The sequence below is a fragment of the Pelophylax lessonae genome, assembly GCF_965119305.1.
Source record: "Pelophylax lessonae genome assembly, chromosome: 11".
Classification (NCBI taxonomy): Eukaryota; Metazoa; Chordata; class Amphibia; order Anura; family Ranidae; genus Pelophylax; species Pelophylax lessonae.
In genome coordinates this window covers 14,965,313-14,990,864 of record NC_138778.1, presented here as the reverse complement: position 1 = coordinate 14,990,864, position 25,552 = coordinate 14,965,313, and the positions used below count along the sequence as shown (strand labels likewise).

Below are 25,552 nucleotides of genomic sequence, written 5' to 3'. Positions count from 1 at the left end.
TACAGATGTGGAGAGGGGGGCCGGGACGGGCAGAGCAATGTAGTCCAGCAGGCCGGACATGCTGTTTGATATGCTGTGTTGACAGCTGAACGAAGAATCTAGGGCAGGGGGCTCCAAACTTTCTACACAAAAGGGCCAGTTTACTGACCTTCAGGCTTTAGGGGGCCCAGAATGTGGCCAGTGGGACTAGAAAATGTCCCAGCATCAGTGCCCCCATCTTTGGTTTTAAATGGCAGAAATAGTACCCCGTCAATTGGTGACAGTAGGGGGAATGGGGCACCGTCAATTGGTGACAGTAGGGGGAATGGAGCACCGTCAATTGGTGACAGTAGTGGGAATTGTGCACCGTCAATTGGTGACCGTAGGGGGAATGGTGCCCCGTCAATTGGTGACCGTAGGGGGAATGGTGCCCCGTCAATTGGTGACAGTAAGGGGAATGGTGCCTCGTCAATTGGTGACAGTAGGGGGAATGGTGACCCGTCAATTGGTGACCGTAGGGGGAATGGTGCCCCGTCAATTGGTGACAGTAGGGGGAATGGTGCCCCGTCAATTGGTGACAGCAGGGGGAATGGTGCCCCGTCATTGGTGTCAGTAGGGGGAATGGTGCCCCGTCATTGGTGTCAGTATGGGGAATGGTGCCCCGTCATTGGTGTCAGTAGGGGGGAATGGTGCCCCGTCAATTGGTGACAGTAGGGGGAATGGTGCCCCGTCATTGGTGACAATAGGGGGAATGGTGCCCCGTCATTGGTGACAGTGAGGGGAATGGTGCCCCGTCATTGGTGACAGTGAGGGGAATGGTGCCCCGTCATTGGTGACAGTGAGGGGAATGGTGCCCCGTCATTGGTGACAGTGAGGGGAATGGTGCCCCGTCATTGGTGACAGTGAGGGGAATGGTGCCCCGTCATTGGTGACAGTGAGAGGAATGGTGCCCCGTCATTGGTGACAGTGAGGGGAATGGTGCCCCGTCATTGGTGACAGCAGGGGGAATGGTGCCTTGTCATTGGTGACAGTAGGGGGAATGGTGCCTCGTCATTTGTGACAGTAGGGGGATTGTTGCCCCTTCATTGGTGACAGTAGGTGGAATGGTGCCCCGTCAATTGGTGACAGTAGAGGGAACGGTGCCTCGTCATTGGTGACAGTAGGGGGAATGGTGCCTCGTCATTGGTGACAGTAGGGGGGATTGGTGACCCGTCATTGGTGACAGAGGGAATGGTGCCCCGTTATTGGTGTGTTAGTGCCATAAGGGCCAGATAAAGGCAAGCAAAGGGCCACATCCAGCCTCCAGGCCACAGTTTGGAGACCACTGATCTAGGAGCTCACTGGATTTATGATCAGCAGGGGGAATGGTGCCCTGTCATTGGTGACAGCAGGGGGAATGGTGCCCCGTCATTGGTGACAGTAGGGGGAATGGTGCCCCATCATTGGTGACAGTGAGGGGAATGGTGCCCCATCATTGGTGACAGTAGGGGGAATTGTGCCCCCTCATTGGTGACTGTGAGGGGAATGGTGCCCCATCATTGGTGACAGTGAGGGGAATGGTGCCCCGTCAATTGGTGACAGTAGGGGGAATGGTGCCCCGTCAATTGGTGACAGAAGGGGGAATGGTGCCTTGTCATTGGTGACAGTAGGGGGAATGGTGCCCTGTCATTGGTGACAGTAGGGGGAATGGTGCCGCGTCATTGGTTAAAGTAGAGGGAATGGTGCCCCGTCATCGGTGACAGAGGGAATGGTGCCCCGTCATCGGTGACAGAGGGAATGGTGCCCCGTCATTGGTGTCAGTAGGGAGAATGGTGCCCCGTCATTGGTGTCAGTAGGGGGAATGGTGCCCCGTCATTGGTGTCAGTAGGGGGAATGGTGCCCCGTCATTGGTGTCAGTAGGGGGAATGGTGCCCCGTCATTGGTGACAGTAGAGGGAATGGTGCCCCGTCATTGGTGACAGTAGAGGGAATGGTGCCCCGTCATTGGTGACAGTAGAGGGAATGGTGCCCCGTCATTGGTGACAGTAGAGGGAATGGTGCCCCGTCATTGGTGACAGTAGAGGGAATGGTGCCCCATCATTGGTGTCATTAAGGGAAATGGTGCCTCGTTATTGGTGTCCATTGGTGGAATAGTGCCATAAGGGTCAGATAAAGGCAAGCAAAGGGCCACATCAAGCCCCTGGGCCACAGTTTGGGGACCACTGATCTAGGAGCTCACTGGATTTATAATCAGCAGGTTATTTTTTTTACCTGTAGTGTTTTTAAAGGGATAAATAAGGAAATGTGTACGTACTGGAGAGAGGTACTGAAGAAAAAAAATATATACCACACACAACACTCCTGGGCCTGGTCTTTAATAGGCCTGGTCTTTAAGTGGTTAAACGGTCATTTTGACCAACTTGCACAGATGGAGGATACCTTAAAAAAGTTTCAGATTTGCTCCTTGTGTGTGTGTGTGTCACTAGAAAATCAACATTTCTTCTCTGCAGAAAATGAGGTCAGCAGTTTCAGATTAATCCCGTCAGCCATGGTCTCCCGGCGCCGTTTCCCGCGGCTCCTGCAGACATTGTTCGGCTCGGCTGAGAGCGGATTTTAATATGTATTAATCTTGTTTGGCTGCGCGGAGCAGAGAGTTAATTTAATGTCAGCCAGGATGAAAAGTGAGCGCGATCGGAACAGATCCGTGTAACAGAAGCTGCGCTAATTGCATTGAAGTGTGCGCAGGGTAATTTGTGTCCCCGGGGCGGAGGGGGGGACAGGCTGTTCTCTAGAGGAGAGATGGATGGCTGGGGACACGCAACACCTCCCACAGCTGCTAATCTTCTCACAAAGTGCCGCTGACTACCAATCCAGGTGTAGCAGCGGTGACACCGCATCAAAATGGTGTTTTTCCTGCAAATTGAAGGAGAAATAAATACTTTCAAAAGTCGCTTTACATAAATCTGAACCCAAATCCGCTCAGATCTAACAGAACAGGCCAATTAACTTCAAAAGCGGTTAATCTGCAGCTTTCGTTAAAAGGGTCCTTGGTGGTCCTACTATACAGGTCCACATTCAGGCAATTCCTGTTACGAGTTGACAACCATCTCCAAACTGTGCTTCTTAGTTGTCAGTGTCACCCTCTCATCACACCCCTGATGGAGATTATTAGAAGCCATGGTGATACATTGCTCAGACAGACATTGTCCTCCATTGTCACCATCCCAAAGCCGGTCCAGAGGAAGGACAGTTGAGTCCATATAGACAGGAAGTGGCTGGAGAAGACGAGCAGCAAACATGGGTGAGGAAGATCGAAGGGACTCTCCAACCTTTCCTTGTAGGGTGCTCTTCGGCATATTCAGCCATTACCGCGGCAGCCCCAATCCAGAAGCAGCGTTTGCCGATGTGCCAGGTTCTCCTCGCTGTGGTGGTTACAAGGTCCTTCCTCATGGCCAATGTCAAGGGAAAGGCTTAAAGTCCAATTAAAGAGGTTGTACACTCGTTCAAAAAAATTTTTTTTTTCTTACAACCTGCAAGAGAAAGACATAATGAGCTAGTATGCATCGCATACTAGCTCATTATGAAATACTTACCTTAGAACGAGCACCCGCCGTGCCGCTCTCTTACCTGTATGACGAGCGACATGTTCAGTCGCCCGTCTTCCGGGATCGCGGCATCCGGCCATCTGATTGGCCGGAGCCGCGGTGACGTCACTCCCGCGCTCGCGCGCGGGAGCCGACGGTCACGGCACGGGGCTCTGAAGGAACGGCACGATCAGCCGTTCCTTCAGAGCGCATGCGCCAGTGACGTCACTGGCTGCATTAAAGGTAAATATCTCCTAAACCGTACATGTTTAGGAGATATTTACAGTACCTATAGGTAAGCCTTATCATAGGCTTACCTATAGGTACAACTTCCTGAGGAGGGTTTACTTCCTCTTTAAAGCTTTTTTTTTTTTAATTATTATTCTGTAATGCAGTCAGGCTGCACAAGCAGTAAATAGATGGGAGCCTAGTCCAGGGCCCGGCCGTACAGTGCCTTGCGAAAGAATTCGGCCCCCTTGAACTTTGTGATCTTTTGCCACATTTCAGGCTTCAAACAAAGATATAAAACTGTAATTTTTTGTGAAGAATCAACAACAAGTGGGACACAATCATGAAGTGGAACGAAATTTATTGGATATTTCAAACTTTTGTTAACAAATAAAAAACTGAAAAATTGGGCGTGCAAAATTATTCAGCCCCTTTACTTTCAGTGCAGCAAACTCTCTCCAGAAGTTCAGTGAGGATCTCTGAATGATCCAATGTTGACCTAAATGACTAATGATGATAAATAGAATCCACCTGTGTGTAATCAAGTCTCTGTATAAATGCACCTGCACTGTGATAGTCTCAGAGGTCCGTTTAAAGCGCAGAGAGCATCATGAAGAACAAGGAACACACCAGGCAGGTCCGAGATACTGTTGTGGAGAAGTTTAAAGCCGGATTTGGATACAAAAAGATTTCCCAAGCTTTAAACATCCCAAGGAGCACTGTACAAGCGATAATATTGAAATGGAAGGAGTATCAGACCACTGCAAATCTACGAAGACCTGGCCGTCCCTCTAAACTTTCAGCTCATACAAGGAGAAGACTGATCAGAGATGCAGCCAAGAGGCCCATGATCACTCTGGATGAACTGCAGAGATCTACAGCTGAGGTGGGAGACTCTGTCCATAGGACAACAATCAGTCGTATACTGCACAAATCTGGCCTTTATGGAAGAGTGGCAAGAAGAAAGCCATTTCTTAAAGATATCCATAAAAAGTGTCCTTTAAAGTTTGCCACAAGCCACCTGGGAGACACAGCAAACATGTGGAAGAAGGTGCTCTGGTCAGATGAAACCAAAATCAAACTTTTTGGCATCAATGCAAAATGTTATGTTTGGCGTAAAAGCAACACAGCTCATCACCCTGAACACACCCTCCCCACTGTCAAACATGGTGGTGGCAGCATCATGGTTTGGGCCTGCTTTTCTTCAGCAGGGACAGGGAAGATGGTTAAAATTGATGGGAAGATGGATGGAGCCAAATACAGGACCATTCTGGAAGAAAACCTGATGGAGTCTGCAAAAGACCTGAGACTGGGACGGAGATTTGTCTTCCAACAAGACAATGATCCAAAACATAAAGCAAAATCTACAATGGAATGATTCACAAATAAACATATCCAGGTGTTAGAATGGCCAAGTCAAAGTCCAGACCTGAATCCAATCGAGAATCTGTGAAAAGAACTGAAAACTGCTGTTCACAAACGCTCTCCATCCAACCTCACTGAGCTCGAGCTGTTTTGCAAGGAGGAGTAGGCAAAAATTTCAGTCTCTCGATGTGCAAAACTGATAGAGACATACCCCAAGCGACTTACAGCTGCAATCGCAGCAAAAGGTGGCGCTACAAATTATTAACTTAAGGGGGCTGAATAATTTTGCACGCCCAATTTTTCAGTTTTTTATTTGTTAAAATAGTTTAAAATATCCAATAAATTTTGTTCCACTTCATGATTGTGTCCCACTTGTTGATTCTTCACAAAAAATTACAGTTTTATATCTTTATGTTTGAAGCCTGAAATGTGGCAAACGGTCGCAAAGTTCAAGGGGGCCGAATACTTTCGCAAGGCACTGTACCTGTGCATTGGAACAACGCATGCTAAAACGCACACTGAATGGCGATGCACGTGCTCTATGTGTGGTGCACTGCAGTGTCAAAGTTCTGCAAAACTTCCAAGGAACGAACTTCATCTGTAAAATAGAAACGTCCTACAGAAAGCTAAAAATACCCGGGAGGTGCGGAAAGGTGCAGCTCTGAGATCTGAAGGACTCATCGAACCTTTGCTACAAATCCCAGGACAGCCCAGGGACATTTAGGACAGGTCCTCTTTGAACCGGTTCTGTTCAACAAAAGCCTTGTTGAGCCTGGAACATGACGTCCGCTATGTCAAGGATAAACAGATGCGGGCCGTCCTCCCGCTGGCCCGGAGTCATTATCTGACATGGGAGAACGCTTGTTGGCTCGCTGCTCTTATCACGTTTTCTGAAGTCAATAGGCTCTTTGTACCTTTTCATTCCACATCCAAAACATGCTCTGCTGCCAACACCTCACCTACCTATCACTGTGGCGCTCCCAGCTGGTGAGGAACACATCTCCGGTCTTCTAGCGGTGACACGGGCAATGGGCATCTGACTAAGGTCCCTGCTGGTCCAGGCCGCACATGGCATCAAATGTAATGCAAGGAACCTGCAGGGACGGTGCTCTTACCTTTTATACAACAGGATCAGAATACACACATACAAACACACACACACACACACAGTATCTCACAAAAGTGAGTACACCCCTCACATTTTTGTAAATATTTTATTCTATCTTTTCATGTGACAACACTGAAGAAATGACACTTTGATGTTATTTCATCTAGAATATAATATGGGTTATCTATGGCACTCCATCTATGTGATATTGGTTGTTGGTCTTTGGGAGATACCATCTAAAAAGCCCAATCTCTGTCCATTTAGGACTTTCCAGGTTTACATAGTACATACAGTATCTCACAAAAGTAAGTACACCCTTCACATTTTTGTAAATATTTTATTCTATCTTTTCATGTGACAACACTGAAGAAATGACACTTTGCTACAATGTAAAGTAGTGAGTGTACAGCTTGTATAACAGTGTAAATTTGCTGTCCCCTCAAAATAACTCAACACACAGCCATTAATGTCTAAACCGCTGGCAACAAAAGTGAGTACACCCCTAAGTGACAATGTCCAAATTGGGCCCAATTAGCCCTTTTCCCTCCCCCGGTGTCATGTGACTCGTTAGTGTTACAAGGTCTCAGGTGTGAATGGGGAGCAGGTGTGTTAAATTTGATGTTATCGCTCTCACTCTCTCATACTGGTCACTGGAAGTTAAACATGGCACCTCATGGCAAAGAACTCTCTGAGGATCTGAAAATAAGAATTGTTGCTCTACATAAAGATGGCCTAGGATTAAGGAAGATTGCCAAGACCCTGAAACTGAGCTGCAGCATGGTGGCCAAGACCATACAGCAGTTTAACAGGACAGGTTCCACTCACGAAGTTGAGTGCACGTGCTCAGCGTCATATACAGAGGTTGTCTTTGGGAAATAGACGTATGAGTGCTGCCAGCATTGCTGCAGAGGTTGAAAGGGTGGGGGGGTGCTCATTAATGAGATATTCTGGGTAAAAGTGTGTGTCTCCCCTGTGCTTCACTGAATGTAATGCAGTACAGATCATACTGCATTACATTCTTTCCCGAGCCCGAAGATGGGTAAGCACATGGGGGGCACACTTTACACGCAGCAGTGGAGCCTCCCAAATGCTTCCACCTGACAAATGAGCCCTGATGCTTACACTTTATTAGGTACATCTTGCCAGTAGCGGTTGGACCTCCTTTTGCCTTCATTCTCCGTGGAATAGATTCAACAAGGTGTTGGAAACATTCCTCAGAGATTTTGCTCCATAGTGACATGATAGCATCATGCAGGTGCTGCAGATTTGTCGGCTGCACATCCATTCCACCAGTGTGAGTGTGGAGGCCATTGGAGGACAGTGACTGGATCTGGTGAGTGTGGATGACCATTGGAGAACAGTGACTGGATCTGGTGAGTGTGGATGACCATTGGAGGACAGTGACCTCACTGTCATGGTGAAGAAACCAGTGGTGAGATGATTGGAGCTTTGTGACATGGTGCATTATCCTGCTGGAAGGAGCCATCAGAAGATGGGGACACTAGTCATAAAGGGATGGACGTCAGCAACAATACTCAGGTAGGCCGTGGCATTTAAATGATGCTCAATTGGTACTAAGGGGCCCAAAGTGTGCCAAGAAAATATCCCCCACACCATTACACCACCACCACCAGCCTGAACAGGTGATGCAAGGCAGGATGGATCCATGATTTCAAGTTGTTTGTGCCAAATTATGACCCTACCATCTAAAATCTCGACCCAACGTTTTTCCAATCTTCTATTGACCAATTTTGGTGAGCCTGTGCAAATTGTAGCCTCCACCCCGGTGTGGTCTTCTGCTGCTGTAGCCTATCTGCTTCAAGGTTTGATGTGTTGTGCGTTCAGAGTTAGTGTTCTGCATACCTTGGATGTAATGAGTGGTTATTTGAGTTACTGTTGCCTTTCTATCACCTGGAACCAGTCCGTTCATTCTCCTCTGACATCAACAAGTCATTTTCCTCCACACAACTGCTGCTCACTGGATATTTTCTCTTTTTCCCACTATTCTCTGTAAACCCGAGAGATGGTTGTGTGTGAAAATCCCAGTAGATCAGCAGTTTTTGAAATCCTCAGACCAACCTGTCTGGCACCAACAACCATGCCTCGTTCAAAGTCACTTTGTCACACTTGTCACCCTTGGCTGCTCCCCTACAAAACCTTGCCCCCTCCTCTGCTCCCCCTACAGAACCCCGCCCCTCGCCAATCTCCCCTACAAAACTCAGCGCCCTCCCCTTCAAAATCTCGCCCCCCTCCCCTGCTCCCTCTACAAAACCTTGCCCCCCACCCCTGCTCCCTCTACAAAACCTTGCCCCCCACCCCTGCTCCCTCTACAAAACCATGCACCCACCCCTGCTCCCTCTACAAAACTTTGCCCCCACCCCTGCTCCCCCACAAAACTACGCCCATTCTCCTGCTCCTCTACAAAACACCGCCCCTCGCCAGTCTCCCCCTACAAAACACCGCCACCTCCCAAGCTCCCCTACAAAACACCGCCCCCTCTCCAGCTTCCCTCACAAAACACCGCCCCCCTCTCAAGCTCCCTCTACAAAACCTCACCCCCTCCCCTGCTCCCCCTAGAGAACCCCGCCCCCCTCTACTGCTCCCCTACAAAACCTCGCCCCCCCTCCCCTGCTCCCCCTACAAAACACCGCCACCTCCCAAGCTCCCCTACAAAACCCTGCTCCCTCTACAAAACACCGCCCCCTCTCCAGCTTCCCTTACAAAACACCGCCCCCCTCTCAAGCTCCCTCTACAAAACCTCACCCCCTCCCCTGCTCCCCCTAGAGAACCCCGCCCCCCTCTACTGCTCCCCTACAAAACCTCGCCCCCACCCCTGCTCCCCTACAAAACCATGCCCACTCTCCTGCTTCCCTACAAAACCCCGCCCCTCACTAGTCTTCCCTACAAAACACAGCGCTGTCCCCAGCTCCTCTACAAAACCTCACCTCCTCCCCTGCTCCCTCTACAAAAACTACGCCCATTCTCCTGCTCCTCTACAAAACTCCGCCCCTCACCAGTTTCCCCTACAAAACACTGCGCCATCCCCAGCTCCACTACAAAACACTGCTCCCTCCCCAGCTCCCCTAAAAACCCTGCCCCTCTCCAGCTCCCCTACAAAACCCTGCTCCCGCCCCAGCTCCCCCTACAAAACACTGCCCCCTCTCCAGCTCCCCCTACAAAACACTGCCCCCTCTCCAGCTCCCCTACAAAACCCTGCTCCCGCCCCAGCTCCCCCTACAAAACACTGCCCCCTCTCCAGCTCCCTCTACAAAACACTGCCCCCTCTCCAGCTCCCTCTACCAAACACCGCCCCCTCTCCAGCTCCCTCTACCAAACACCGCCCCCTCTCCAGCTCCCTCTACAAAACACCGCCCCCTCTCCAGCTCCCTCAACAAAACACCACCCCCTCTCCAGCTCCCTCTACAAAACACCGCACCCCTCTCCAGCTCCCCCTACAATCCAGAGATTTCCCCCACAGTACTTTTTCTGCCACTAGATGTCCTCAGATGGCCAGCATAATTCAATCCACTTCCTCTGAGCCAGGGTCATCCTAGACCCATCCCCTGCCTGTTATTGGACGGTGAAAGAGAAATCAGCACAGTGTTTAGCACATCTCTCTGTCACTCTGATCTCTCCTCCTATCAGTGTGTTAACCGATTGGCTCCTTGTGCCGCACTTCCCTTCCACAGTCGTTCTGCTGTACAGGAATTGCAAGAAGTCTATACAAGGTGACCCGTACAATACATCATCTACCGGCCCCATCAGCACGCCGTGTGAATTCCTGCAATACAGGTGCACTTTAATATGTAATAAAAAAAATGTAAAAGGCCTCATCAGGCTCGCGGTTGATTTTTTTTTTAATGGAAACTGAAGAAAGGAGTCTCTTCAGACGCAGTGCATCCTATCAATCAGCTGATTTTGGGGGGGAAGGGGAGAAGATGGGGGCGTTAATGACAAGACGCAATTATCAGAAAGTTCGGCTCTGCAGGTGGAAGACGGAATGAAGAGGTTTGATGAACTCTGCAACAACCAACGCTTCACATGAAGAGGTTTCTTCTCATCAGATGAGCAGATCGTAGAGAACCGCTGAACTCAGATAGCGCAGATAAAGAGGGCCTGGCAGTGTCAGGGCCAATCACTAATCACAATGTACCACAGAAGCAATGTAACAAGCTGTCCTTAGATGGGATGAAGTGGTCCATCGTCCACCTGAATAACTCCCACCCCCATTTTTCTTTACTTTTAATATCTCCTCCACCATCATCTTCACCTAGCACCTAGCTGAGGTTTCTGACCCCCTTTATAAGCGGTCTCCACCACACATCCCAGGAATATCTCGTATATGCAAAGACATGCCAGAAGTCTCTGCTAGGTATTGGCCTAGCCCCACTGAGAATAGGTCTTGGTCATGGCCCCACTGAGAATAGCTGGGCACGGTGGTTGGGGGGCGGGGTCTGTTGCATGCTGTGGGCCTCTGCCGGGTCCTATCGTCTGAGTGTGGGCAGAGTGGCGGAACTGGATTCCAACAGTGCCTCTCAGCTACCATGGAGACCCACAGAACCCTCAACCTGCCATACATCTAGCCCCCAACCTTCCACAGTGCCTCACAGCTCCCATACGGATGCACTGTGCCCCCAGGCCCCTTGAGAGCCCTAAGCCACCATAGAGGTTCTAGCCCTCCATAGGGCCTTCAATCTCCAACAGAGTTACACAATGCCACCCAACCTCCCAGCTCCCATACTGACACACGGTGCCCCCCAGGCCCCTTGAGAGCCCTTAGCCTCCACAGAGGTTCTAGCCCTCCATTGGCCTTCAACCTCCAATTGAGTCACACAATGCCACCCAACCTCCCATACTGACACACGGTACCCCCAGGCCCCTTGAGAGCTCTTAGCCGCTACAGAGGTTCTAGCTCTCCATAGGGCCTTCAACCTCCAACAGAGTCACACAATGCCACCCAACCTCCCATACTGACACACGGTACCCCCAAGCCCCTTGAGAGCCCTTAGCCTCCACAGAGGTTCTAGCCCTCCATTGGCCTTCAACCTCCAATTGAGTCACACAATGCCACCCAACCTCCCATACTGACACACGGTACCCCCAGGCCCCTTGAGAGCCCTTAGCCTCCACAGAGGTTCTAGCCCTCCATAGGGCCTTCAACCTCCAACAGAGTCACACAAAGCCACCCAACCTCCCATACTTACACAGTGCCCCCCGGCCCCTTGAGAGCCCTTAGCCTCCATAGAGGTTCTAGCCCCCCATAGGGCCTTCAACCTCCAACAGAGTCACACAATGCTTCCCAACCTCCCAGCTCCCATACTGACACACGGTACCCCCAGGCCCCTTGAGAGCCTTTAACCTCCACAGAGGTTGTAGCTCTCCATAGGGCCTTCAACCTCCAACAGAGTCACACAATGCCACCCAACCTCCCAGCTCCCATACTGACACACGGTGACCCCAGGCCCCTTGAGAGCCCTTAGCCTCCACAGAGGTTCTAGCCCTCCATAGGGCCTTCAACCTCCAACAGAGTCACACAAAGCCACCCAACCTCCCATACTTACACAGTGCCCCCCGGCCCCTTGAGAGCCCTTAGCCTCCATAGAGGTTCTAGCCCCCCATAGGGCCTTCAACCTCCAACAGAGTCACACAATGCTTCCCAACCTCCCAGCTCCCATACTGACACACGGTACCCCCAGGCCCCTTGAGAGCCTTTAACCTCCACAGAGGTTGTAGCTCTCCATAGGGCCTTCAACCTCCAACAGAGTCACACAATGCCACCCAACCTCCCAGCTCCCATACTGACACACGGTGACCCCAGGCCCCTTGAGAGCCCTTAGCCTCCACAGAGGTTCTAGCCCTCCATAGGGCCTTCAACCTCCAACAGAGTCACACAAAGCCACCCAACCTCCCATACTTACACAGTGCCCCCCGGCCCCTTGAGAGCCCTTAGCCTCCATAGAGGTTCTAGCCCCCCATAGGGCCTTCAACCTCCAACAGAGTCACACAATGCTTCCCAACCTCCCAGCTCCCATACTGACACACGGTACCCCCAGGCCCCTTGAGAGCCTTTAACCTCCACAGAGGTTGTAGCTCTCCATAGGGCCTTCAACCTCCAACAGAGTCACACAATGCCACCCAACCTCCCAGCTCCCATACTGACACACGGTGACCCCAGGCCCCTTGAGAGCCCTTAGCCTCCACAGAGGTTCTAGCCCTCCATAGGGCCTTCAACCTCCAACAGAGTCACACAACACCACCCAAGCGCCCAGCTCCCATACTGACACACATTTCCAGGCCCCTTGAGAGCCCCAGCCTACACAGAGATTCTAGCCTTCCATAGGGCCTTTAACCTCCAGAGTCACACAGTGCCAACCTCCCAGCTCTCATACTGACACACTGTGCCCCCGTGCACCTTGAAAGCCCTAAACCTCCAATAGGGTCCCGCAGTGCCTCCCAGCTCTCACTGTGACCAGTGAGCCCTCCACAGTGCCACCCTTAACAGGGTCCCACAATGCGCACCCCCCCCCCTCAATCACCTTTTACAGCGCTCCCCAGCCCCTGGCTGCCAGAAACGTTATCCTCACCACAAAGTCAGCAGCAGAGCCCCCCAACCCCCATCCAGTGCCCTCCAGAATTTCAATACATATTTCTTACCCCCTTACTTTTAATGAGCATTTTTTGCTGTTGGATTCAAAGACGTTTTTGGAAGCATTTTCTGGGTCTGAGCCTAGAAATGTTGAGAACCCCCCGGATCTAAGCTGCCATGTTGGGGGGAGGGGGGGTCACTGGATTGGCTACAGAAGGCGAGGAGGTTCCAGATTCTATGACAGCTGCTCCTCCCTGAGCCATCAAGGTAGGAAAGATTAAAGCAGAACTCCGGAGAAATCTCACACTATGCCTCTAGTGGGGTTCCCCAGCACTGGAAGGGGTAACCCTGAATTTTAGCCCGGGTTACAATTACACTGCAGCTTTCAGCTGACCACACAGATCGTCGGCAGGCTGAATGAAGGCAATCCAACAGGTTTCTCCATCCACACTACACATCACGACTGGAGGACATTCTCACTGCGGCTTTTTCTTGACAGCTGACCCAGCTGGCTGTCAAAATACTCAAAAAGCAGGTGCGTCTGATTGGCTGATCGTTTTCCACCCAGCTCTGGTGATTTTTTTCAATCAAAGGATGTTAGGCGGGAAGGCAGGGTCAGGGCGGCCAAACGCTTGGCGAATTTTCTCTGGTTCATTAACAACTGTCAAACTTCGCACAGTATATGTCCAGCTTCACTCACCTTATTTCTCGCTCCCCCAGGCAGCCAGTGCTGCAGATTGTGGGGGGGCCCTCGCCATCCTCACTCATAATGCAGGACTGCTGGTCCATGAGGTCAGGGGGCTGCGACTGGAGTTTAGAAGAGAAGTGGTTTTAGGTGACCAGTCACATGGGGAGGGTGTGGCTTGAAGGAATAATAAGACAAGTACAACCACTTTAATGGCCCTCAAGGAGAAAAAAAAAGCATTTAACCGTTTCAGTACAGGGGAGCCCAAGTACAAGGGCAGTGTACCACCCAAGCCAAAGAATGTACAACCCACTTCCTTCGAAGGATCCTGAAGCACTGGCTACTGTAAATTCCAGAAACGTGTTTCGGGGGCCAGCCCCCTTTCTCAAGCCAAAGGAGGAAGAGAATAGTAAAAAATAAATAAATAAATAAAAAGAGCATCTGTAAAACAATATATCAATTGTGCTTGCATTGGTCCAGTAAATAGGGGCGCTTAGTACATGACCATTCATCAGGCAGAGGAGGCATCTGCACCGGGGCCAAATGTTCTCTGCAACCCCAGAGCTTCTAGCTGACTGCCCTAAGATGATGCTCCCCTCTGCACCTGTCAGGATTCCATGATGCAGCTCCACACAATGGCCAAAGCATGTACCACCCACTTCCTTAGAAGGATCCTGAAGCATCTGCTCCTGTAATCACAGCAACGCGTTTCAGGGGCGGTCCACCTTTCTCAAGTCTCAGAGAAAAAAAAACAAAAAGGAAAATGCATCTGTAAAAAAAAATATAGCAATTGTGCTCCCATAGATATGGGTGCTTAGTACATGACCATCTAGGAGTCAGAGGAGGCAATTGCACTGGGGCCTGCTGTTCTCTGCAACCTTAGCAATTCGAGCAGCCTGCCCTAAGATGGCGCTCTCCACTGCCCCCATCAGGATTTCAAGCTGCAGCTCCTGACAATGGCCAAAGCATGTACAATTCCTTCGAAGATACCTGAAGCATCTGCTACTGTAACCACAGCAATGTGTTTCGGGGCGGTCTCCCTTTCTCGAGCCTCAGAGACTATCAGGGCTGAACTGGCAAGCAGCTGAAGCAAAGGAGGAAGAGAATTGGTAAAATAAAAAAAAATTAAAAAAATGCCAGGACATGAAAACCTGCAACTTTCACCATGTAGAGGAAACAAAAGCAATGGCAAGAGCAATGCAGCACTGCGTTCCCTTTCTATTCTGCCGTCAGTTTTTGGCAGTACAATGCGCAGATTAAAAAAGGCGAAACATTGGTGTCGCTGTCACCCTGTTTAAGGAACCAAACAAAAAAAAACCACTCAAAATATTTTAAATACAAAAGCTGGACGCAGATCTAAATTCCACACACAGTTCAGGGGAAAGCGGCGCACTCTTCCTCCCGAAGCATGATGACTGTAATGGTCGCGTTTTACATGATCATTAAATTGCTGTGTGGGAGTCGAATTCTGGCTGCATGTGTTCAGATGAGGCGGAAGCAACACGAGGCGCTGCGACTCCGGCTCGGGGTACACCGAGGTTTTCATACCTAAAAGAAGCACCTGAGAATGTCGCAGACAATTACCACAGCACACAGGCCGCACTGGTATAATAGCCGTGCGCTGACAGCCAATCAGAAGTCGCCGCGGCACCCGGGTTCCACAGTGTTCTAGAACATCCTCCTGAATCAACAATGAATCATTCCATTATCTCTGCGATTATACAGTTACCTTGTGTGAGAATCACGAAGCAACCACCGACTTCGACTGCAATGAATAGAATGTGCCTTGAGTGGCGATCGATGCAGATAAACATTTAAATGGCTTTATTCATGCGCAAGCTAAATTCTCAAGGCTGGAATGGGAGAGGCCGCAGGAACATGGAGGGGGTTCTTTGTTTTTATTTGCAACATGGGCCATGAGCACCATTTGGCTTCTTTTTTTTTCCCACATTAGTGCATTGAGGTTACACGTATAAAATCGCACACATGCCCACAACGCACAGAAAATGTGCATCTCCTACAAGTGCGTGGCGGGGTCATTAACTCCCAAGGGCAACCCAAAACATCCTGCTAACATGGGCCAAAATGCATTGAAAAAAAAAATTGATTTTCCTCTCCCTTTGGATACATTTCCTGTTGGGTCTCCGGAACAGGAAGTGAAAGGAAATCTCCCCAACTGGACACAAATTGGAGTTATATAATGAAGTACAGCCAAAATACCTTTCTCCATACTTCTCCTTAACCGCTTAAGCCCCGGAGGATTTGGCTGCTCAAAGACCAGGGCCTATTTTGCGATTCGGCACTGCGTGGCTTTAACGGACAATTGCGCGGTCATGCGACGCTGTACCCAAATTAAATTGATGGGTTTTTTTTCCCACAAACAGAGCTTTCTTTTGGCGGTATTTGATCACCTGTGCGATTTTTACTTTTTGCGCTATAAACAAAAAAAGAGCGACAATTTTGAAAAAATAATATTTTTCACATTTTTTATATAAAATTCTCAAAAAAAAAAAAAAATGTAAAAATCAAAATTTTTAACATTTTAGGCCAATTTGTTTTCTGCTACATATTTTTGGTAAAAAAAAAAAAATTGCAATAAGCGGATTTTGATTGGTTTGCGCAAAAGTTATTGTTTACTAACTACGGGAAAGATTTATGTTATTTTTATTGTTTTTTTTTTTTAACTAGTAATGGCGGCGATCTGCAATTTTTTTTGTGGGACTGCGACACTGCGGCGGACAGATCAGGCCCCTGACTGACATTTGACACTTTTGGGGGTACCAGTTTCATTACTACAGTATTCAGTGCTATAAATATGCCCTGTTACTGTAATAATGACACTGGCAGGGAAGGGGTTAACTTTTTTAGTGATCAAGGGGTTAAGTGTGTCCCTAGGGGCGTGATTCTAACTGTGGGGGGGGCATGGCTTGTGATGTAACCACAGAGACATACGATCCTACATAGCAGGATCCTTTAGTCTCTGCAGTTGCACCAGGGAGAATGACAGGCGGCTTTGTTTACATCAGCCGTCTGCCTTTCTCCCTCTCCAGGGGGAGATCGCGAGTGGCCGGCGGACATCGGAGCCGCCGGTCACTCGCACGGGGATGTCGGGGAACGAGCGGGAGCGTGCCTCGGGCGGCGCGCGCTCGCCCCCTAGAGGCTCGTGGGCGAGCGACGTATCGGTACGTCGCTTTGCCCAGGAGCGCCAGACTGCCGCAGTATGTGTACTTGCGGCGGTCGGAAAGTGGTTAAGGCCCCTTTCACACTTGTGCGATTCGTCCTGCGACTTATAACGCATGACAAGTCGCACACCATGTTTTCCAGAACCATTCATATCTGTGCGACTTCCAGAGTAGTCCTTGCATTACTTTGTAGTCCTTGCAGTACTTTGGTCCGACTTAGATGCCACTTGAGGTTCATAGACCTAAAGATTACACAGGCATTGCTTCAAGTGGCGCCAACTTTCATGTCATAAAAGTGTGAAAGGGGCATTAATTGAAAGATTTTGTGTCCAGAGTTCAGCTTTTAAACATTGTAACATTCTTGGCTACAAGTTGGAGAACTAAAACATACCAACCAAGAGATGTGCAAATCTGACCATTTTCTAGACAAATATTTGCTTATTTGTTTGGCATTTTACAGATCATCTAGACCAGGGGTGGTGAACATGCGGCCCTCGAAATCATTTGGTCCGGCCCCCGTGCCGCTTGGTCTGTCTGTCGCAGGTGAGCTGTCATAACGGACCCAATGTTTCTTGTAAAGTTCCAGTTTCTGTCTGAGTGAGTCACAGGTGGAGTGATATCAAATGCACTTCGCCTGTGAGGAGAATGACCGAGATACAGGAACATCTATCTTCCTCCAGGGCGGCGCCGCTCCTGAGTCTTTAGCCAGCATTTCCCACCAGCACTACCAGCCTAAGCCAGCAGTACCCACAGCAGTACCAGCCAGCACTACCAGCCTGAGCCAGCAGTACCCACAGCAGTACCAGCCAGCACTACCAGCCTAAGCCAGCAGTGCCCACAGCAGTACCAGCCAGCACTACCAGCCTGAGCCAGCAGTACCCACAGCAGTACCAGCCTAAGCTAGCAGTACCCACAGCTGTTCCAGCCAGCACTACCAGCCTGAGCCAGCAGTACCCACAGCAGTACCAGCCAGCACTACCAGCCTAAGCCAGCAGTACCCACAGCAGTACCAGCCAGCACTACCAGCCTAAGCCAGCAGTACAAACAGCAGTACCAGCCAGCACTACCAGCCTGAGCCAGCAGTACCCACAGCAGTACCAGCCAGCACTACCAGCCTAAGCCAGCAGTACCCACAGCAGTACCAGCCAGCAGCACCCACAGCACAGCAGTTCTTTTCAAAACTTACCACTGCAAAGAGTTGACTGCGCTCCAGACTGACCGAAAACCATTTGCGAATAGCAACATCATCAATACCAGCTAACATCACACACCTCACCAAAGGGATGCAGTTCCAGCCATCACATTAGGGATGAGTTAATTAAATGTTAGACCAGATAAAAGGCTCGTTTTTAGGTTAATATTTTTGTACGGCCCCCAAATGATGTTATAAATTTCCAAATGACCCTTGGCAGAAAAAAGGTTCCCCACCCCTAATCTAGACTGTGGGTCTTCAAACTGTGCCCCAGGGGCCTGATGTGGCCCTTTGCTTGCCTTTATCTGTCCCTTGGGGCACCATTCCACCAACTGACACCAATGGTGATGCACCATTCCCCCTGCTGACACCATCAATGGGGAACTATTACTCTTATTAAAACCAATGATGGGCCACTGATGCCAGGACATTTTCTACGCCCACTGGCCACAGTCTGGCCCCCCCCCCCCCAAAGCCTGAGGGACAGTAAACTGGCCCCTTGCTTAAAATGTTTGGAGACCCATGATTCAGACCAAATCATTGACAGGATTTCCTCACAAGTACCACTGAACCGACATATAGGTCTCAATGACGGAAATCACATAGAACAGGCATCACTAAATGGCGGACCACGGTCAGGATCCGGACGCAGTTAATGTCTCATACGGACCCCTGCGGTCCCACCTTTTAGAGTCGTTCTCCCCACAGCCATCACCACTGCCATTCTCACAGAGCCAACAGCTGGAGGCAGGACAGCTATAGACAGAGGGGGCTATCCAAGTTAACAAGCAGGTGATTGGTTGCGAGGATACAAACATGCGATTCAGACCCTTGCTGGAAGAATATTTTACGGACTGGATCTTTGTAAATTTTAATTCAATACCCCTGACAGAATATTAGGCCCTGTTCACACCTGAGCATCTTTCAGCTCGTAAAACGCTCATCTCTGAAGTATCAAAACACCCAGCAAGCAAAATCCCATTCATTTCAATGGCCCCTGTTCACATCTGAGTGTTTTGTCTCCTGAAGCTCAAAAAAGTACATGAGCTTCTTTTTTTGGCAGATTGCAAGAGTTTTTGTTAGATGTCAATGCCTTCCTCCAAAAAATGCCTGAAAAAAACACCTGAAAAACACCCAAAAAAACTATGTGATGTGGGAACCCTGCGAATCTACTGCGGGTTCCCGCATTGCATTCCCAGCGCAGGCAGTTCACACTGCCATATGTGAATCGCTGGGGGGGTGTCAAATCAAAGTTAACGGCACCCCTAAATCAGTTCACATATCGCAGTGCGAACTGACATTAGGACATGAATTGGATTGCATAGGTGTGAACACCCATTGGATCCGATTCTGGTGCGGACCCAAAAACGGGTCCTGTGCGTGTTTGTGCCGAATCAGATGCGAATTTAGCCATACAATCTGCATGGCTGAATTCGCATTGCACAGACATCGCATGCGATTTTCAGAGCAGTGTGGTAGGAATCACATGCAATGTCTGTCATCGCACTAATGTAAACCACCGAGCCTAACTGGCCGAAAAACCAAAGAAATGTCCAAATGACTGAATTTCGGTCGATTTTTCTTATAGTGTATGGCCAGCATTATTTTTCCTTACAAAGAAAAAAGGAAGGAAAAAAAAAAAAAAGAAAAATAGAAGGGGAAAGAAAAAATAAAAATCTAGGAAGTGATGATAAAAAAAAGGAGAGACCTAAAACAAGAAAAGGGAAAGGAAAAAAAATAAAAAGACAGGAAAATTATAAAAAAAAAAAACCTAAAACAGGAAAAGGGAAAGAAAACAAAAAAATCTAGGGAGTGATAATAAAAAAAAAGGAGAGACCTAAAACAGAAAAAGGGAAAGAAAAAAAATCTAGGAAGGACGGATAATAAAGAAAGGAGAGACCTAAAACAGGAAAAGGGAAAGAAAACCAAAAAAAAAAAAGGAGAGACCTGAAACAGGAAAAGGGAAAGAAAAAAAAATCTAGGGAGTGATAATAAAGAAAGAAAAAGAAATAAAAATAAAAAGACAGGAAAAAAAATAAAATAAAAAGACAGGTAAATTATAAAAACAAAAAAAAAAAAAAGGAGGGACGTAAAACAGGAAAATAGGAAAGAAAACAAAAAATTTAGGGAGTGATAATAAAAAAAAAGGAGAGACCTAAAACAGGAAAAGGGAAAGAAAACAAAAAAAAAAGGAGAGGCCTGAAACAGGAAAAATTGAAAGAAAAACAAATCTAGGAAGTGATAATAAAGAAAGGAGAGACCTAAAACAGGAAAAGGGAAAGAAAAAAAATCTAGGGGGTGATAATAAAAGAAAGTAGAGACCTGAAACAGGAAAAAGGGAAAGAAAAAAAAAAAATCTAGGGAGTGATAATAAAGAAAGGAGAGACCTAAAACAGGAAAAGGGAAAGAAAAAAAAAATTAAATGACAGGAAAAAAAAAAAAATAAAAAAAAAAAAAAGAAGACAGGAAAATTATAAACAAAAAAAAAAAAAAGGAGGGACCTAAAACAGGAAAAGGGAATGAAAACAAAAAATGTAGGGAGTGATAATAAAAAAAAGGAGAGGCCTAAAACAGGAAAAGGAAAAGAAAAAAGAAAAATAAAAAGACAGGAAAATTATAAACAAAAAAAAAAAAAAAAAAGGAGGGACCTAAAACAGGAAAAGGGAATGAAAACAAAAAATGTAGGGAGTGATAATAAAAAAAAGGAGAGGCCTAAAACAGGAAAAGGAAAAGAAAAAAGAAAAATAAAAAGACAGGAAAATTATTAAAAAAAAAAAAAAAAAAAAAAAAAAGAAAATGCAACACACAAACAAAAAAAAAAAAAACAGGGAGAATGCAGGAGAAAAGGAAGGAGCAGGTAGTGACAAGAAACAAAAAAGTACAATCACAGAATTAAAAAATGGAGAAACAAAATATATACCGTACAGAGGAGGGAGAAAGAGAAGAATAAAAAATATAAAAAAAAAAAGGAAAAAAGGGCGGGAGGAAACAAATTAAGAAAAAGAAGATATGGGAACAATGGGAACAAAAAAAAAAAAAAAAGAAGAAGGAGGAGGAATAGGGGAGAGCACATGAGAAAAAGTGGAGAAAAAAAAAACAAAGAAAAAAAAACAGTAAAATAAAAAAAAAAAAAATGAAAGAGAAAGAAATGAAGTGAATGAAAAGAGGCAGATAATAGGAGCAAGCAGAAAAAATGTAATGAATAAGAAGAATGTGGGCACAGATTCACATATAGATTTAGTCCCTGAACTTCAGTGACAATGGGAAGGTTAGCGCTGATATCCACATACTTCTGAGCCATGAAGACGCATCTACAATAAAATGTTGACTTTCTTCCCCACAGCCCCCAGGTTTGCGGCACAACCATCGCCCTCCTCCTCCTCCTCCTCCCAATGTTCTTCTATACAGTTCAAGGGAACGCAGCATTACAAATCTCATACATATCAGAACACGAGAATAGGGAGGGACCGGACGCAATGACACTTGTCACCCACCATTTCTGTAGTGCAGGTTTTTTTTTTTGGGGGGGGGGGGGGGGGGCAGTAAGATACAGTATAGAGGATACAATGGGTTCTGTAGGAGAGAAGGAAAGAATGAGAAATAAGTGACTCATTGTACACAGAGAGGAGGAAACTGAGCGAGACGACATCAGAGATATTAAAAGGGAGAGATTTGCAGCCATACTATCACATGGGGGCAATTTTTATTTATTTTCTTTTCATTTTTGCCATTCACCACTTCATATCAGGATCTTTGATCAGAATTGGATGGAAGGTGTGGGGTCTTCTCTCAGAATTGGAAGGAGTGTGTGTGTGTGTGTGGGGGGGGGGGGGTCTTAAAGGATTGGAGGGATTGTGCAAGGTCATCTCTCAGGACTGGAGGGAAGGTATGGGGGTCTTCTCTTAGGATAGGAAGGAAAAAATAGAATGCTACAAGTGCAAACAATCGCTATTCAAATAATAAATGATATTCCGGGAAACCGTTCGTTGGTCTGATTGTATATCCTATAAATGCAGAAGATTTAAAACTAATATTCCACTGCCCCCCCCCCCCCCCCATCCCAACAGGCTCCAACCACTACAGAGAAATACAGGAGGGGGTGGGGACAAGACCAGCCACCCTGCACAAAGAGAGCAGAGCTGTGGGAGGAGCCCAGCAGGCTCCACCTACTACAGAAGGAGGCAGAGACTAGACCAGTCTCCCTGCACAAGGAGAGAGAGCAGCAGTGAGCGGTCTTTATTACAGGAAGTCTCCCTAAAGATTACAGCACAGATCTGGAATAAGATTCTAGAAGACACATAACCGGTGGATTATCCCGGAGTTCTGACCGACATCTTGCCTTCATTCAAGGTGGAGTTTAGTTTCCCCCAGGTCAGGGTGGAGTTTGGTTTCACATGTTTAATATAACTAAAGCCGGAACATCAGGTGTGTCAGGATATGCAGTGTCTGCCAAGTTTCTGGAAGTTTGTTTATAGAGCAATTTGTACTCCAGTCATCCTCTGCATCTGCCAAATCGGCACACCAATAAAGTGCATCTGTACTTTTGGAGGAAATGTCTGCACAGGAGGGCAGACGGTGAGAGGGGTCATGTGCGATGATCGGGTATGCGAGTTCTGGGGAATTTGGATATTTTTAATAGATCTGACAATATCAACCCTTTGTGACCAGCCAACATGGAGGTCCAGAGAGAGGTTCCCCAGAACATTGACCCCTCATGACCAGCTACCATGGGAGGTGTAGAGAGTTCCCCAGAACACTGACCCTTCGTGACCAACCAACATGTCCATCCAGAGAGTTCCTCTAGGACACTGACCTGTTGTGACCAACCAACATGTCCGTCCAGAGAGTTCCCTAGGACACTGACCCGTTGTGACCAACCAACATGGAGTCCAGAGAGAGTGCCCTAGACATTGACCCTTTGTGACAAGCCACAATGGAGGTCCAGAGTGTTAAACAGGACACGTGTCCTTCATGAAGAGCCAGTCAAAAAATGTACAACTTATGATCACGTCACCCCCAATACTTATATATAGATTCAACAATAGCAACATTTCTGGTTATGCGCTCTGTAGGTTGAACTTGATGGACTTTTTAATGCAGATTAACTATACAACTATAGATGAACCATAGCAATTCAGGCAGAGAGTTCTCCAGGACACCGGTCCTTCATGAACAACCACCATGGAGGTTCAGAGAGTTCACCAGGACATCGGTCCTCCATGACCAACCACCATGGATGTTCAGAGAGTTCACCAGGACATCGGTCCTCCATGACCAACCACCATGGATGTTCAGAGTTCATCAGGACACCGTCCTTCATGACCAACCACCATGGATGTTCAGAGTTCATCAGGACACCGTCCTTCATGAACAACCACCATGGAGTTTCAGAGAGTTCACCAGGACATCGGTCCTTGATGAACAACCACCATGGAGTTTCAGAGAGTTCACCAGGACATCGGTCCTTGATGACCAACCACTATGGAGGTTCAGAGTTCATCAGGACACCGTCCTTCATGACCAACCACCATGAAAGTTCAGAGAGTTCACCAGGACATCGGTCCTTCATGACCAACCACCATGGATGTTTCAGAGAGTTCACCAGGACATCGTTCCTCCATGACCAACCACCATGGATGTTCAGAGTTCATCAGGACACCGTCCTTCATGACCAACCACCATGGAAGTTCAGAGAGTTCACCAGGACACCGGCACTTCATGACCAACCACCATGGAGGTTCAGAGTTCACCAGGACACCGGCACTTCATGACCAACCACCATGGAGGTTTAGAGTTCACTATGACACTGGTGCTTCATGACCAACTACAATGGCGGTTCAAAATTCACTAAGACACTGATGCTTCATGACCGACCACAATGGAGGTTCAGAGTTCACCAGGACACCTGTCATGACCAACCACCATGGAAGTTCAGAGAGTTCACCAGGACACCGGCACTTCATGACCAACTACCATGGAGGTTCAGAGTTCACCAGGACACTGGTGCTTCATGACCAACTACAATGGCGGTTCAAAGTTCACTAAGACACTGGTGCTTCATGACCAACCACAATGGAGGTTAAGAGTTCACCAGGACACCGGTCATGACCAACCACCATGGAGGTTCAGAGTTCACCAGGACACCTGTCATGACCAACCACCATGGAGGTTTAGAGTTCACTAGGACACCATCCTTCATGACCAACCACCCAACAAGTAGAAGTCCTTCTCATAACCTGACTTTTCATAAAACGGCTGTTGCCCGGTGGCAGTCTTCCAACATACAAATACTGAATACTACGAGGGTTCTTCAAAAAGTTTCGGCACATTTTTTTTTTATTAGGAATTGAAAACAAAAAAAAAACAAAATTACATCACTTTTCGACATAGTCACATTCCTTTGCGATACATTTTCCCCCAGAGCTGTACCAACTTTTTAATGCCATCAGCAAAAACTCCTCCCGCCCTCAGCATTTCTAATGAAAATATAAAAAAAGTGTAGAAACTTTTTGAAGACCTCTCGTATTAACCCATACAGCTTCCACAACACATTATTTACTATAGGGCGGCTCTAATGTCCAATCATCATCGACTTCTACAATGACAGTTTCATTACCAACCACAGAGGCACCTTCATTAGACAGTGGACCGGCCAGGAAGGGCTGAGCCATGAAGTCAGGTTTCAGTAACAATGTGAAACTAAAAATCAGAGAGGTGCACAGCTAAAGCCAAAGTCAGGTCTGTATGAGGCTCCGTTCACATGTGAGCGTATGGATCGCGGGCAGAACTCTTTGGAGCGTATTGCTTCCCGCGATTTTGTTTGCGCGATGTTGCCGCGATTCGGCAGGCGGAAATCGCGGCAACATCGCTCGGCGTTTGGGGGGCTATTGCAAATCAACGGGCAACGCTAGGCGTCCCGCGATTTGCAATCAATCTCCGGATCGCGGGCGGAACCGCGGCAGTTCTGCCCGCGATCCATACGCTCATATGTGAACGGAGCCTTAAAAGTACCATAACCCGTTTTGTTGTTTTCAAGCCTGCAGCACAGTTTAAGTGTTGGCAGTCCAGTCAAGGACACAGGGAATTCTACCAGTGATTGCTCCATCCTAAAACCCTACACCTCCAACCCGAAGAAACATGGCAGGTAACAAAAGTCCATTTTCTCTGCACCATCTTGGTGAGATTTACAACTTCAAATCCTACAAACCTGATCAGAGGTACAAAAAGATTTATTTAAACTGATTAACACAAGGAAGGCAGAGGAGGTAATAAAGAGGAACTCTAGTTTATGTTCAATTGATCAGCCAACCATATATAAATGCCTTGTAATGATTGAAATCTTCGTATTACATATAGGATTGTTGTTATTTCCTCCATACCAGCCATATACCTTTATTATCAATACATCTTTGCTTTTAAGTACCTTACTGATACTCCTACCTGCATATGCCCCAGACCGGGTCTCTAAGACTGAAAATGGCTCTGCAATCGCTGATGACTGGTAGCAGGGACTGTGGGGTCTTTTTTTCTTGCAGTAAATATAAAATATATAAAAGTTCTGTTGCTGATGTATGAAAAACTGGATTTTTGACTTGCCGTAAAATCCATTTCTCTGATGTTCATTGACGGACACAGCTCCTGATCTTCTTAAACATTGGGTTATAC

The 25,552-nt window shown here is 47.7% G+C and overlaps 1 protein-coding gene across 5 annotated transcripts in view; it reads right to left on the bottom strand.

Annotated features, from left to right (window-relative positions):
- The window catches only part of BAIAP2 (BAR/IMD domain containing adaptor protein 2), a 249,751-nt gene that overhangs the window by 132,908 nt on the left and 91,291 nt on the right, over positions 1 to 25,552 (bottom strand). The gene's annotated exons all lie outside the window — the stretch shown is intronic.